General features: G+C 47.7%; 1 protein-coding gene across 9 annotated transcripts in view; it reads left to right on the top strand.

The window, feature by feature from the left end:
- Positions 1–15,441, top strand: part of SERAC1 (serine active site containing 1) — a 140,780-nt gene that overhangs the window by 110,414 nt on the left and 14,925 nt on the right. The gene's annotated exons all lie outside the window — the stretch shown is intronic.

The following is a 15,441-nucleotide window of genomic DNA, read 5'->3' as shown; positions in this document are numbered from 1 at the left end:
AGCAGATGGAGACAGAGAAAAACTTCGAGAGCACCCTTTCTTAACCTGGAGTGCCACCTGCTACTCCTCAGTGTTTCTCTGTCTCCAGCAGAATGAGGTGGTGCAAAAACCTGCAGTTCTGACCCAAGCGTTACTTAAAAATAAAATAAAAAGACTGAGATTAACCGGAGAGGTCCTGGTGGGGACCATCCTCCCTGGTCGTAGGCAGGGGATGAGCAGGGGTTGGGAATCCCTCTTTCATCACTCCTTGAGGAGCTGGGGGTGATAACTGGTGGTCCAGTTCATCCCCCCCCCGCTTCCCTTTCCTTTTCCGTCTGGTCTTAGCCTCTGCCTTCCTTCAGACAGGGCTCCCGATCCCTTGTTTTAAAAAAAAAGCCTCTTCAGGACTTTTCTGAGCAGCTCGAGCAGATGGCGGCTGTTTCCTCAGTCAGAGGGGATCGGGAGTCTCGGCCGGGCAGGTCCTCCAGTCCTGGTGAATGCACTGAGTTTTTCCCCATCTTCCCCGGGCTTGTGCAGGATCTGCCACGGGGCCCAGACGTAGTAGCATGCTGCGAACGAGCCGGTGCTCGCGCTGCGGGGATCGCTTCTCCAGCCGCGATTCAGCTGACTCTTGTGACCGGTGCCTCCCCGGAGGGGGAGAGCCTCCTGAGCACATCCGCATTAGTTTTGGCGAAGCAGCACAGCTCTGGTAGAGCAAGTGCTGCCCCCGATGCCATGGCCGACCAGTTCCCTCTCAGCACGGGAACGGCGGCCATTTTGGATACTTTTCGTGCAGCAGAGGCAAGGCCTGTAGGGGATCTCCCTCCAGCGCTTTTCCCCACCGAATTTCACCCCAATGAGACCTGGGGCACCACAGGGGGCCATTCTAATGGGGACCCCAGTTCCCTGGTGGAGTTTTTTGGGGGTCAGATTTCCTTTTCTCCGGAGTTTGTTCTTTTAATGCACCAGGACTTTCTTGCCAGTGGTGTTCAGAAGAGAGGACTTTGTCCCAGTCAGGTTCCGGATGGACTGCCCGGGAAGGTGGCCAGAAAGGAAGATCTGCTGGCGGCGAAGCAGAATCGGACACTTCATACCACTGTGGTGTGGGGGGGGGGGGGGTGTCCTGGGATGTTATTTCAGACGAGTCCAATCAGGTCAAGGAGATCCTCTTCTGCCCTCCAATGGCCCAGACCACGGGGTCGAGCCGGCCTTGGTGCCTCCCGTGGAGAGGGATAACCCTAAGGTGGTCCGTTTGTTCTGCCGTGAGGAGCTGGCTCCCTTGATTCCGCACGTCCTGGAAGAGTTGGGTATCGCGGTGGCACCGGTTGCTCCGAGTCCGGAAAAAGTTGATCCAGTCCTGGCAGGACTGCGGGGCCCCGCTCAAACTTTCCCCCTCCATGCTATGGTGCAGCAGTTGATGGTCCGGGAGTGGGATACTTCTGAGTTTGGAAGAGCCATGGACAAGCTATACCCCTTGCCGGAGGAAATCTTGGAGCTGTTAAGAATTCCAAAAGTGGATGCATCCATGTCTGCAGTCACAAAGAAGACGACCATTCCGGTGGCTGGAGCGGCAGTGTTGAAGGATCTTCAGTATCACAAGCTTGGAGGGTCGCCTTAAGAGGATTTTCAAAGTTTCTTCCCACCGGCGGCGGCTGCTGGCACTTCCCCGGAGAGTTTTTGACTATTTTTTAAACTTTTTAAAAAATATTTTACTCTTTTTTCATAGCGCCGGAAACTTATTTCCAGCGCTAAAAAAAGCATATTGGCCAGATGCAGTTTCTCTGCAACAGTGAGTAATGCTTAACCCTTATTTGCATGGGATTTTCATGCGAAGACGTTAAGCAGAACTCCCATTTGGAAGCTGTGCATTGAAGTACACGCAGAAAGGTGCATTCAGCTGACCACACCTTTCTGCATCAGCCTGCCTGTGTGGGCCTTCAAAGCAGGAGCTACCAAACCCTTGTAATTTCTGGCAGTACATGCTATCTCTGGTCTTCCTGGCTTGTTTCTTCTGTTTCTCTCTCTCCCCTTCTGTGGTTACAGTAACTACTTTACAGAAGTATTAATCTCTCAGGCTGCTGAAGAGCAATTATGTGAAATAGGCTTCCACCCAGGCCAAGTGTTCCTGAAAATTTGAAGGGGCTTAAAGGAAGGGTGGAAAAAATAATTACCTGCCAAAAATAAAAAAAAAAACCCCAACACTGATGGCCTCAAGCATGTCTAGCCTAAGGGCAGTGGGGTTTCACATTACAATTTGCTTCCTTTTTGGAAGGTATAAATAAATGTGGATAAAGGAGAGCCAGTTGGTACAGTGTAACTTCTTAGGAAATTAAAAAGTCATGGGATGGGGGCAGTGTCCTATTGTGGATTGGGAACTGCTTAAAAGACAGAAAATCAGGAGTTAGGGCTAAATGGTCTATTTTCCCAGTGGAGAAAGGTGAATAGTGGAGAACCCCAGGGATCCATCCGTTCTAGCACCACTGCTTTTTTTTTTTAATTCTTTATTTAACATTTTCAAAGTTTAAACAAAAAATAAAAATAAAGGTAGAATTATTACAGCTGGATATAAACAAATACATCAAATTACAAGAGCAATATAATCCTGAAAAAAAACTTACTATATCCAAACTATATCACCTGAACAGGGGAAAATATTGAGGAAAAAGAAAAATATTTATCATCTACCTTTAACAAATCAAATATTACACTTTATTATTGATAATAAGGAAAAAATAGAATGAATAAAGAGGCAAGAGAAAACAAAGTGAGAGAATTATTAGGAATCTAAATGTGCATTCTGGCATTAACATAGAATACACACCGGAGCTATTACATTTTTAAACTTCCCATATATTTAATCAACCGGGGAAGAAGTGGTAGGCCTACGGGCATTCATGAATTGACAAAGCTGTTCTGTCTGAAAAAATATAAAACAGTCATCCCCTTTTTTTAGGATACACTTACAAGGATCTCGAAGTGTAAACATATATCCTAAAGAAACCTTAAAGAAAGGGATTCTCTCCTCCTAATCTGTGTTATCTGTGCTAAGTCGGGGTATATTCTTATTGCTTGACCATAAAACGTTAAAGGAAACTTTCTAAAGAAATTACGCATCACGCTATTTAGGTCTGGGGCAGAAATAAACGCAACTAGCAAAGTATTTCTTTCTAATACATCCGTGTCGGAGTTCTCTAAGAAGCTGGTTAAATTTATTGGAATAGCAGAAATAGCGGCTGTTCCTACAGCAGAAGGTCTGCTGTTCAGGAATCTACAAAAGTTAATAGACGGCATGTCATCATCAGAAAATCCAAGACCTTCTCTTAGGAGCCTTTTCAATGTAATAAAGGGAATCTCTCCAGCAATTTTGGGAAAATTCATAATTCAAAGGTTTAAATGCCTAATGTTGTTTTCTAGGATTTCCAAACGTTTGGCGCACGCCATTTGCTCTCTAATTACCGCCACATTTACAGCTTGAAGAGACTGAATTTTACTTTCAGTCTCTAAAACTTTATTAGTTTGTGGTTTGCTCCTGAATTCCAAGTATTTTTTGCTAGAAATTATAATTTAGGGAATCCATTTTAGTTTCTAGTCTTTTCATAGAAAGTCCTTGGCCGGCCACTAAGTCCCAAAGTGACTCGAGAGTCACTGCGTCTGGCCTAGATGGTAATTCTAGGGACTCACCATGTGCACCGAGAGATATTAAAGTTTGACCTCCGTCCACCGAAGCCTCCTCATTCCTCCTCCCGAGGCAAACTTCCGATCCAGAGGTTCCCGAGGCTCCCACGCCGGCAGCAATCTCAGCTCCTGCACGGGCAAGTTCCTCAGTACTCGGCGCAAAACAGAAGTCAACTTCCACCCCCCGGTCGCTTCGGCCGCGTCATCGACCTGCGACTGGGTATTGACTCCGTCGGGGTCACGCTGTGCCGGAGGTGGTCTGATGTCAGGGCTGAGGGATGCCTCATCCATCGGAGCTCCCAGCTCTCCCCCGCTAGGCCTCACATCAGATTCACCGGTTCCTCCTTCTTGCTCCAGCTGGCGCACAAACCGCAGGATATCCAGTTGCCCCAAGGGAGGTAAGGATTCTGGCGGAAAAATCCTTATTTTCCCTTTTCTTTTCAACGGCATAACTCCACTTGGTAATACTCCAAAGGAAAATTCACGGGCAACCTGCGTTCAGCGACCTTCCTATGCCGCCATCTTGCCTCTTCTCCTCACCATTGCTTTTTAATATATTTATAAACAACCCAAAAATGGGAACGTCAAGTGAGATGATCAAATTTGCTGATGCCACAAAATTATTCAAAGTTGTTAAATCACAAGAGGACCTTGCAAAACTGGGAGACTGGGTATACAAATGAAATTTTATATGGACAAGCGCAAAGTGATGCACTTAGGGAGGAGTAATCCAAATTATGGCTACACAATGCAAGGTTCCACATTAGGAGGAGTCATTCAGGAAATGGATCTAGATGTCATCGTTGATAATACGTTGAAATTTGCTCACTGTGCAGCAACAGCCAAGAAAGCAGATAGAATGCTAGGGATTATTAGGAAAGGAATGGAGAATGAAACAGAGAATACCATAATTACCTCCAATTATTACAAAATTCCGCTGCTCGTCTTCTCACCAACAGCAGGCCCCATGATCGTATTTCCCCAGTTCTTTATCAACTGCACTGGCTTCCGGTAAAATGGTAGATTTATTACAAAACCCTCACAATTATTCATAACTTGATTTACAATAATAACACCACTTAGTTACCCGCAACACTACACATTTACACTCCGTGTAGGAATCTTAGGTCCAAAAACAAGCTTCTGCTCCAAATTCCATCACCCAAAACACCACGTCTAACCACACAAGAGAAGTAGCTTTTTCTATCGCAGGCCCCGTCCTCTGGAACACACTACCTCCTGAAATAAGATTAATCCCCAACAAGACACCACCTTTTTCTGCAGGCCTTTACTGACTTATGTGCAACTTAATTAATTCTCTATCCCCTCTCCAGAATTTTCTTTTTATACCAGACCAGTTTTTGCTTTTATCCTCATTTGATCATTTTATTTTTTAGTTATGTCTGTTTTGTTATGCTGATGTTTTTATGTTATATTATTATGTATGTTTGGTTGGAGCCCACCCCAAACTTTGGAGGGCGTGAGAAATAAGCACTTTAAATAAATAAATAAATAAATAAATAAATAAATAATGCCTCTGTATCTCTCCATGGTGCGACCTCATCTTGAGTTTTGTGTACATTTCTGGTCACCACATCTCAAGAAAGATAAAACAGAATTAGGAAAGGTACAGAGAAGGGTGATTAAAATGATAAAGGGGATGAAATGATTCATCTGTGAGGAAAGGCTAAAGAGGTTAGGGCTCTTCAGCTTGGAGAAGAAACGGCTGAGAGGGAGATATGGTAGAGGTCTATAAAATGAGTGGAATGGAATGAGTAAAAGTTAATCAGTTGTTTACCTTTATGAAAAGTACAAAAGTTATTAGTTTTAAATGTATTACCTATTAAGAGAAAATAAGCACTGGAATTCATTGCCAGAGGATGTGGTAAAAACTATTAGTGTAGCTGCATTTACAAAAAAGGTTTGGACAGGTTCCTGGAGGAAAAGTCCATAAACCATTAATAAGGTGGAGTTGCAGAAATTCACTGCTTATCCCTGGGATAAGCAGCTTGGAATCTATTTACCTCCTTGGATCCTGCCAGGTACTTGTGACCTAGATTGGCCACTGTTGGAAACAGGATGCTGGGCTTGATGGACCTTTGGTCTGACCCAGTATGGCATGTTCTTATATTTATTTATTTATTATTTATTTATAGATTTTTCTATACCGGGGTACGTAAATAACATCACCTCGGTTTACATTCAAACAGTAATTCAGCATTGCGCTTTACAATATAACAAGGAAACTAAACGAAAAACAATACAGTATATAACTTTATATTAATAGAATATCAGCAATATATGAGAGATTGTGGCAGTTAGGAAGAGTAGTTGAGGATTCAGATCATTGATAGTAGGCTTTTTTAAATAGCCAGGTTTTAAGGTTTTGTTTAAATTTTTTGTGACAGAGTTCCTGGCGTAATTCAGAGGGCATGGTGTTCCATATTGTTGATCCAGCAATGATGAAAGATCGATCTTTTGTGCTAGAGAGTTTAGTCAGATTGGGTGCTGGGATATTTAGTTTGGCTAAATTCTGGAGTCTCGTTGGGCGGGAAGACGTTTTGAATTGTAGTTCATCTGTAAACCAGAGCATTTCTCTGTTTTGAATGGCTTTGTGTATCAGCGACATAGATTTATAAATTATCCTGTAAGCCACAGGTAGCCAGTGCAAAGACTGAAGAGCTGGAGTGATGTGATCATGGCGGCTTGTGTCGGTGATAATGCGGGCAGCTGCATTTTGTAGCATTTGCAAAGGTTGAATGGTGGCTTTGGGTAGACCCAGTAACAGAGCATTGCAGTAATCAATCTTTGATAAAATAGTTGCTTGTAAAACTGTGCGGAAATCATATTGGTATAATAGAGATTTAATCCGTTTAAGCGTAAATAGCTTAAAGAAACCATTTTTTACCGTATCCGCGATGAATTTTTTAAATGTGAGATTGCTGTCAATGATGATACCAAGGCTGCGTACTTGTTGTGAAATAGTGGAGTTGTTTTGAGCAATATCAGAGTTGATCAGTATTGTATTTTTTGGAGGTGAAATTATGATAAGTTCAGTTTTATTGGTATTTATAGCCAATTGGTTGTCTGTGAGGATAGTTTTAATTTCTAATAAAGCTACCTTCCAGGTATTCAGTGCATTTGTGATTGTGCTGGTTATAGGTATGAGTATTTGAACATCATCTGCGTAGATGAAGTGTTGAAGACCCAATTTAGAGAGTAGCCGGCATAGCGGTGTAAGGTAAACATTGAACAATGTGGAGGAGAGAGAAGATCCTTGGGGGACTCCTTGAGAGAGGTTTCTTGGCTTGGATTCACTTCGTCCACATCTAACGCTGTATGTTCTATTGCTCAGGAATGACTGAAACCATAGTAAAGCTGATCCCAAGATACCTATTTCAGAAAGACGGGTAATAAGAGTGTTGTGGTTTACCGTGTCGAAAGCCGCTGATATATCAAGAAGGGCGATGAGGTATGATTTGCCAGCATCTAAAGCTTTTAGTAGCACCTCAGAAAGAGATATCAAAAGTGTTTCCGTGCTGTGGTACTTTCTGAACCCATATTGAGATGGAAAGAGTATTTGATGATCATCTAAATAATCAGATAATTGTTTGTTGATGACTCTTTCCATAATCTTTGAGAGGAAGGGAAGGTTTGATACTGGACGAAAGTTTGCTGGATCAGATGAATCTAGGTTAGATTTTTTTATCATTGGAGTAATGATAGCATGTTTAAGTATAGAAGGAACTATGCCTGTGGTGATGGATTTGTTAAGAATCTTTGCAATAGGTTTTGCTATTGTAGAACGTATTGTGAGAAGAGTCTTAGTAGGTAATATGTCGGTGGGGTGGAAAGCTGGTTTCATTTTCTTTAGAATCTTATGTTCTTAATTCACAGGGGATCATGGACTGGCTATGATTTCAGTGCCTCTAGGCCTTCTAACTCCTACATAAGAACATAAGAAATTGCCATGCTGGGTCAGATCAAGGGTCCATCAAGCCCAGCATCCTGTTTCCAACAGAGACCAAAACCAGGCCACAAGAACCTGACAATTACCCAAACACTAAGAAGATCCCATGCTACTGATGCAATTAATAGCAGTGGCTATTCCCTAAGTAAAATTGATTAATAGCCATTAATGGAGAAGCCATTAATTGATTAATAGCCATTAATGGAGAAGGTTTTCATGGGTAATGATTCAGATGGACTGAATCAAATCACGGTGAACCTAGAAGATGTGGTAGGCCTGATTGACAAACTGAAGAGTAGTAAATCACCTGGACCGGATGGTATACACCCCAGAGTTCTGAAGGAACTAAAAAATGAAATTTCAGACCTATTAGTAAAAATTTGTAACTTATCATTAAAATCATCCATTGTACCTGAAGACTGGAGGATAGCAAATGTAACCCCAATATTTAAAAAGGGCTCCAGGGGCGATCCGGGAAACTACAGACCGGTTAGCCTGACTTCAGTGCCAGGAAAAATAATGGAAAGTGTTCTAAACATCAAAATCACATAACATATAGAAAGACATGGTTTAATGGAACAAAGTCAGCATGGCTTTACCCAGGGCAAGTCTTGCCTCACAAATCTGCTTCACTTTTTTGAAGGAGTTAATAAACATGTGGATAAAGGTGAACCGGTAGATATAGTATACTTGGATTTTCAGAAGGCGTTTGACAAAGTTCCTCATGAGAGGCTTCTAGGAAAAGTAAAAAGTCATGGGATAGGTGGCGATGTCCTTTCGTGGATTGCAAACTGGCTAAAAGACAGGAAACAGAGAGTAGGATTAAATGGATAATTTTCTCAGTGGAAGGGAGAGGACAGTGGAGTGCCTCAGGGATCTGTATTGGGACCCTTACTGTTCAATATATTTATAAATGATCTGGAAAGAAATACGACGAGTGAGATAATCAAATTTGCAGATGACACAAAATTGTTCAGAGTAGTTAAATCACAAGCAGATTGTGATAAATTGCAGGAAGACCTTGTGAGACTGGAAAATTGGGCATCCAAATGGCAGATGAAATTTAATGTGGATAAGTGCAAGGTGATGCATATAGGGAAAAATAACCCATGCTATAATTACACAATGTTGGGTTCCATATTAGGTGCTACAACCCAAGAAAGAGATCTAGGTGTCATAGTGGATAACACATTGAAATCGTCGGTGCAGTGTGCTGCGGCAGTCAAAAAAGCAAACAGAATGTTGGGAATTATTAGAAAAGGAATGATGAATAAAACGGAAAATGTCATAATGCCTCTGTATCGCTCCATGGTGAGACCGCACCTTGAATACTGTGTACAATTCTGGTCGCCGCATCTCAAAAAAGATATAATTGCGATGGAGAAGGTACAGAGAAGGGCTACCAAAATGATAAAGGGAATGGAACAACTCCCCTATGAGGAAAGACTAAAAAGGTTAGGACTTTTCAGCTTGGAGAAGAGACGACTGAGGGGGGATATGATAGAGGTGTTTAAAATCATGAGAGGTCTAGAACGGGTAGATATGAATCGGTTATTTACTCTTTCGGATAGGAGAAAGACTAGGGGGCACTCCATGAAGTTAGCATGGGGCACATTTAAAACTAATCGGAGAAAGTTCTTATTTACTCAACGCACATTCCCAGTACGTACCAGGATCAGTCCAGACAGCTGGGTTATGCCTCCCCTCCAGCAGATGGAGTCAGAGAGAAAACTGAAAGCACCCCCTAGATATACTGGTGTGCCTCCTGCGGTCCTTCAGTATATTCTCTGACTCCAGCAGATTGAGAGGCATAACCTGCGGTTCTGGTCTGGTCAGTTTCTTGGTACTGGAAAAAAAAAAAAAAAAAAAAGAAAAGGGGGAGACAAGGGACTAGATCAATTGGTTCGTCTTTTCTGTCCTCTGTCTGCCTGTTTGTCTTTGTTAATTGTCTTGCGCTGCGAGTTTAGTGGTTAAGTGTGGGGCAGGCTCGGAGGGTCATACCCTCCTCTTCTTCCCGGGATAGAGTGTCCGTGGGGCTGGGGGAGAGTTTACCGGTGGGCCGGTCACCCTCCCCCCCCATACCAGGGATTTGGCCCTGAAGGGGGTTTAAAAAAAAAAAAAAAAAAAAAGTCAATCTGAAGAGTCATTTAAGACCTGTTGGGGACAGGCAGTGAGCTCCCCTGCTTAACCCCGAACAAAAAGCCTGCCCGTGCCCTTTCGGACCCCGGAGGGGGTGGCTAGTCCACCCGGCGCGTGTTAGCTTCCGAATTTCTGCTCACCAGAGTTTGTTTTTTTTTGGCGCCATTTTCGCCGTCACTTCAGGGCTTCAGGGCTCACTCCTAGGATGCCGCGATCCTCGGCTTGCCAGACATGTGGGGAGGCGGGGGCGCGACTCTCCCGCGAGGGTCTCTGCCCCCGATGTCTTCCCGGGGGCGAGGGACCCTCGGGGGGGCCGAGCGCTGCCCGCAGCCGCTCTCCTCGCCCCTCTGCGTCGCGGCAAAGCAGCGCCTCAGGAAGCCGGTCTTCGGCCCCTCCTCCCTCGGGGAGGAGTGCGGCGGCCATCTTGGCCACGCGGCAGGAGGATTTTTCAGCTTCGGAGGAGGAGAACTCCCCTCCCCCCTCGCCGGACGCACGCAGCCCGCGCTCTCAGCCCGATGTGGGGTCGCCTCGAGGCCCCCCCTCAGCGGATGCCCCGAAGAAAGGTTTTAAAAGGTCAGTGCCTTTTTCGTCGGAGTTTGTGCTTTTAATGCACAAGGCGTTTTTACAGGCAGAGTCCGGCTGGGAGCTGGAGGTGCCCCCTCCCCCGAAGGTGCCCAAAAAGTCTCCCCTACCCCAGGGGAGTCCTCCGGGGGTGGGGTCTGCCGGGGCTACGGCTCCCCGCCCGCGGGGGGGGGGAGCTGAGGACCTGAGCGATACAGGGGCCGCTCCAGAGTCCCCGGGGGCTCCGGATTTGCTAACGACGGACGAGCAGGGGTCCGTAGAGGGGGATGACCCTCAGGTGCTCCGTCTATTTGCTAAGGAGGAGTTAAGTGCCCTTATTCTCCACGTGCTGCAGGAGCTAGAGTTAACGACGCCGCCTCAAGAGGCGGACTCGTCCACGGGGGATATCGCGATGGCAGGGCTTCGGGCCCCTCCTCAGACTTTTCCTTTCCATCACAAGGTGCTGCAGATTGTCTCGAAGGAATGGGAACTGCCAGAGGCTTCCCTGCGCGTGAATCGAGCCATGGAAAAGTTATATCCCTTACCTAAGGATTCTTTGGAACTGTTGAAGACACCCGCGGTAGATTCGGCTGTCACGGCTGTGGTCAAGCATACGACTATCCCCGTGACGGGGGGGTATAGCGCTGAAGGACCTCCAAGACCGCAAGCTTGAGGTCTTATTAAAGCGTATTTTTGATGTGGCGGCACTGGGGGTCCGAGCGGCGGCTTGCAGCAGCCTTGTACAGAGGGCCAACCTCCGCTGGGTTCAACAGCTGCTGACCATGCAGGAGCTACCTCCGGGTGAGGCTGAGCAGGCGAATTGTGTTGAAGCGGCGGTCGCTTATACAGCGGATGCCTTGTATGACTTGTTGCGCACATCGGCTCGTATTATGTCCTCGGCGGTCTCAGCCAGGAGGTTGCTGTGGCTCCGTCGTTGGTCGGCGGATGCCACCTCCAAGGCGAGGTTAGGTTCCTTTCCCTTTAAGGGCAAGTTGCTGTTCGGCGACGAGCTGGACCAGCTCATTAAGGATCTGGGTGACAACAAGGTTTACAAGCTGCCGGAGGATAAGCCTCGGCAACCTCGGTCGTTTGGTAACGCCAGGGCTCGCTTTCGTGGACAAAGGCGTTTCCGTGGGGGAAGAGGAGGTTCCTTCTCCCAGCGGCAGCAGACGACGAGATCCCAGGCCTGGTCTTCTTCTTCCTTTCGTGGCAGGAGGCCTCTACGTGGAGGCTCTTCCCAAGGCTTTCCTGCCATCAAGCCCGCACAATGAAGGTGCGCGGGCCCACTCCTCCGTGCCCGTTATCGGAGGTCGGTTGTCCCGGTTCTGGGAGGAGTGGGCCGCAATTACTTCGGATCAATGGGTCCTCGACGTGGTTCGGTACGGCTACGAGTTGGATTTTGTACGTCCCCTCCGGGATCTCTTCCTGGTATCGCCGTGCGGGCCCGTAGAAAAACAGGTAGCTATAGCCCAAACGGTCGCCCATCTACAGGCTCTGGGGGCGGTGGTTCCGGTTCCCTGGGACCAGCTCAGGACGGGTCGGTATTCCATATACTTCCTGGTGCCCAAGAAGGAGGGCACCTTCCGACCCATTCTGGATCTCAAGGGAGTAAACAAGGCGTTGCGTGTGCCCCGCTTCCGGATGGAGACCCTCCGGTCTGTTATTGCGGCCGTCCACAAGGGAGAATTCTTGGCTTCTTTGGATCTGACAGAGGCCTATCTGCACATCGGAATAAGAGAACGGCATCAAAGGTACTTGAGGTTCATGGTAATGGGGGACCACTACCAGTTTTGCGCCCTCCCCTTCGGGTTGGCCACCGCGCCGAGGGTGTTCACCAAAGTTCTCGTGGTGGTAGCGGCTTCCCTCCGCCGGCAAGGCGTCCTGGTACATCCCTATCTCGACGATTGGCTCATTCGAGCGAAGTCGCACGAGGCATGCACCCGGGCGGTCTCCTTAGTGGTGCGCCAGCTGCAGAGGTTGGGTTGGGTAGTCAACTTCGCGAAGAGCAGACTCGAACCAACCCAACAGCTGGAGTTCCTGGGAGCTCGGTTCGACACCTTGATGGGCAAGGTTTTTCTTCCGCAGCAACGCATGCTCAATCTCATGACTCAGGTACGACGTCTGTTAGAGCTCGAGATTCCCACGGTCTGGGATTATTTACAAGTCATTGGTCATATGGTGTCTACTATGGAAATGGTACAATGGGCTTTTGCGCATATGCGTCCGTTACAAAGAGCGCTTCTATCTCGCTGGGATCCCCGCTCGGAGGAGTACGGGATGGAATTGCCTTTGCTGGAGCCGGCTCGCTCCAGTCTCTCTTGGTGGTTGATTCCGGCCAATCTCCTACAGGGGGTGGACCTCGAACCCCCGTCTTGGTTGGTGGTGACGACGGATGCCAGCCTGTCGGGCTGGGGTGCGGTCTGCCAGTCCCGTGCAGTCCAGGGCACCTGGTCAGCACTCCAGGCGACTTGGTCCATAAACCACTTGGAGACCAGAGCGGTCCGCCTGGCCTTGCGTTGTCTCCTTCCGCTGGTACGCGGACGAGCAGTAAGAGTTCTGTCGGACAATGCGACCACAGTGGCGTACATAAATCGACAAGGAGGCACGAAAAGCCAAGCAGTAGCGTCCGAGGCGGCGCTGTTGATGTCCTGGGCGGAAAGGCACATAGAGCGTCTCGCGGCCACCCACATCGCCGGCGTGGACAACGTTCAGGCGGATTACCTCAGCCGGCAGCACCTAGATCCAGGAGAATGGGAGATCTCGTTGGAAGCGATGGCTCTCATCGCGCGGCGTTGGGGGACTCCGCGCTTGGACCTCATGGCGACTCGTCAAAATGCAAAGGCGGCACGCTTCTTCAGTCGGAGAAGGGAGCACGCGTCAGAAGGGGTGGACGCGCTAGCCCTTCCGTGGCCTCGTCACATTCTTCTTTATGTGTTCCCTCCGTGGCCGCTGGTGGGGAAAGTGCTAAGGCGCATAGAGTCCCATCACGGTCCGGTGATTCTCGTGGCTCCGGAATGGCCGCGGCGCCCGTGGTTCGCGGATCTGGTCAACTTGGCAGTCGACGGCCCACTGCGTCTCGGTCATCTTCCCAATCTCCTTCGGCAGGGTCCAGTATTTTTCGATCTGGCGGATCGTTTTTGTCTGGCGGCTTGGCTTTTGAGAGGAAGCGGTTGAAGAAGAGAGGTTATTCGGACGCGGTGGTGTCTACTCTCCTTCGGGCGCGTCGATCTTCCACTACTCTCGCCTACGCGAGGGTTTGGAAGGTTTTCCATGATTGGTGTGACACGGCAGGTACGTCGGCCAGACGTTCGTCAGTGGCGGATATCCTTATGTTCTTACAGGATGGATTGAAGAAGGGGTTGGCGTATAATTCGCTTCGAGTTCAGGTGGCGGCTTTGGGCTGCTTGAGGGGCAAGGTCGAAGGTTCTTCCCTTGCGAGTCATCCAGATGTGGCTCGTTTTTTGCGAGGGGTTAGAAACTTGCGTCCTCCCGTCAGGCTTCCCTGTCCGTCTTGGAACTTGAACTTGGTACTCCGCGGTTTGTGTGTGGCTCCGTTTGAACCTCTTAAGGCGGCTTCTTTGAAGGATCTCACCCTTAAGACTGTTTTCCTTGTCGCCATTTCCTCGGCTCGTCGGGTGTCGGAGCTTCAGGCTCTCTCTTGCAGGGAACCGTTTTTGCGCATTTCGGCGTCCGGGGTTTCCCTACGAACTGTTCCTTCCTTCCTACCTAAGGTGGTTTCCACGTTTCATGTCAACCAAACGGTGGAATTACCTTCCTTTTCGGACGAGGACCTACAGTCTGCTCAGGGTCGGGACTTGAGGCGTTTGGATGTCCGTCGGATTCTCTTACGCTATTTGGAGGTTACGAATGACTTTAGAAAGTCAGATCACCTTTTCGTGTTGTGGAGTGGACCCAGGAAGGGTCTTCAAGCGTCCAAAGCTACGATTGCACGCTGGTTGAAAAGTGCTATTGCGTCCACGTATGTTGGCTGTGGTAAGCCTGTTCCCGCTGGACTTAAGGCTCATTCTCTGCGTTCTCAAGCGACTTCATGGGCAGAGAATCACTTGGTTTCGTGCCAAGAGATATGCAGGGCGGCCACATGGAAATCCTGGCATACTTTTTCCAGGCATTATCGCCTGGATGTCCGGGGACCTCCTGCAGAGTCCTTTGGGAGCAGTGTGATTCGAGCGGGACTCTCAGGGTCCCACCCCAGTTAAGGCGGCTCGGGTACATCCCAGCTGTCTGGACTGATCCTGGTACGTACTGGGAAAGGAAAATTAGGTTCTTACCTTTGCTAATTTTCATTCCAGTAGTACCATGGATCAGTCCAGACGCCCGCCCTTGGTGCTTCTGGGAGTCCGCTCGTAGTCTGTCGTTTTCATTGCAGTTTTCTGTCTTGTGTCGGTCGCCTCAGTGTCATGGGGCCGGTTGCTATTTTATAGCGTTCTTGTTGTACACTTGTGGTGTCCTGTTTGTTGTTTCTGGTTTTTTTTACCTGTTTCAAGGACGTGGCTACTTGATCTGGTCACTGTTTTAAAAAAAAAAAAAAAAAAAAAATTTTTTGTGGAAGGACTTTGTGTGTAGTGCTTCTGCTTTGATATCACATATACTGAAGGACCGCAGGAGGCACACCAGTATATCTAGGGGGTGCTTTCAGTTTTCTCTCTGACTCCATCTGCTGGAGGGGAGGCATAACCCAGCTGTCTGGACTGATCCATGGTACTACTGGAATGAAAATTAGCAAAGGTAAGAACCTAATTTTCCTATTAAACTCTGGAATTTGTTGCCAGAGAATGTGGTTAGTGCAGTTAGTATAGCTGTGTTTAAAAAAGGATTGGATAAGTTCTTGGAGGAGAAGTCCATTACCTGCTATTAAGTTCACTTAGAGAATAGCCACTGCCATTAGCAATGGTAACATGGAATAGACTTAGGTTTTGGGTACTTGCCAGGTTCTTATGGCCTGGATTGGCCACTGTTGGAAACAGGATGCTGGGCTTGATGGACCCTTGGTCTGACCCAGTATGGCATTTTCTTATGTTCCTCCAAGAACTTATCCAATCCTTTTTTGAACCCAGCTACACTAACTGCACTAACCACATCCTCTGGCAACAAATTCC

Source organism: Rhinatrema bivittatum, chromosome 3 (genome assembly GCF_901001135.1).
Source record: "Rhinatrema bivittatum chromosome 3, aRhiBiv1.1, whole genome shotgun sequence".
Classification (NCBI taxonomy): domain Eukaryota; kingdom Metazoa; phylum Chordata; class Amphibia; order Gymnophiona; family Rhinatrematidae; genus Rhinatrema; species Rhinatrema bivittatum.
Note: the sequence above shows the minus strand (reverse complement) of the source record. Positions and strands in the feature narration are given on the sequence as shown.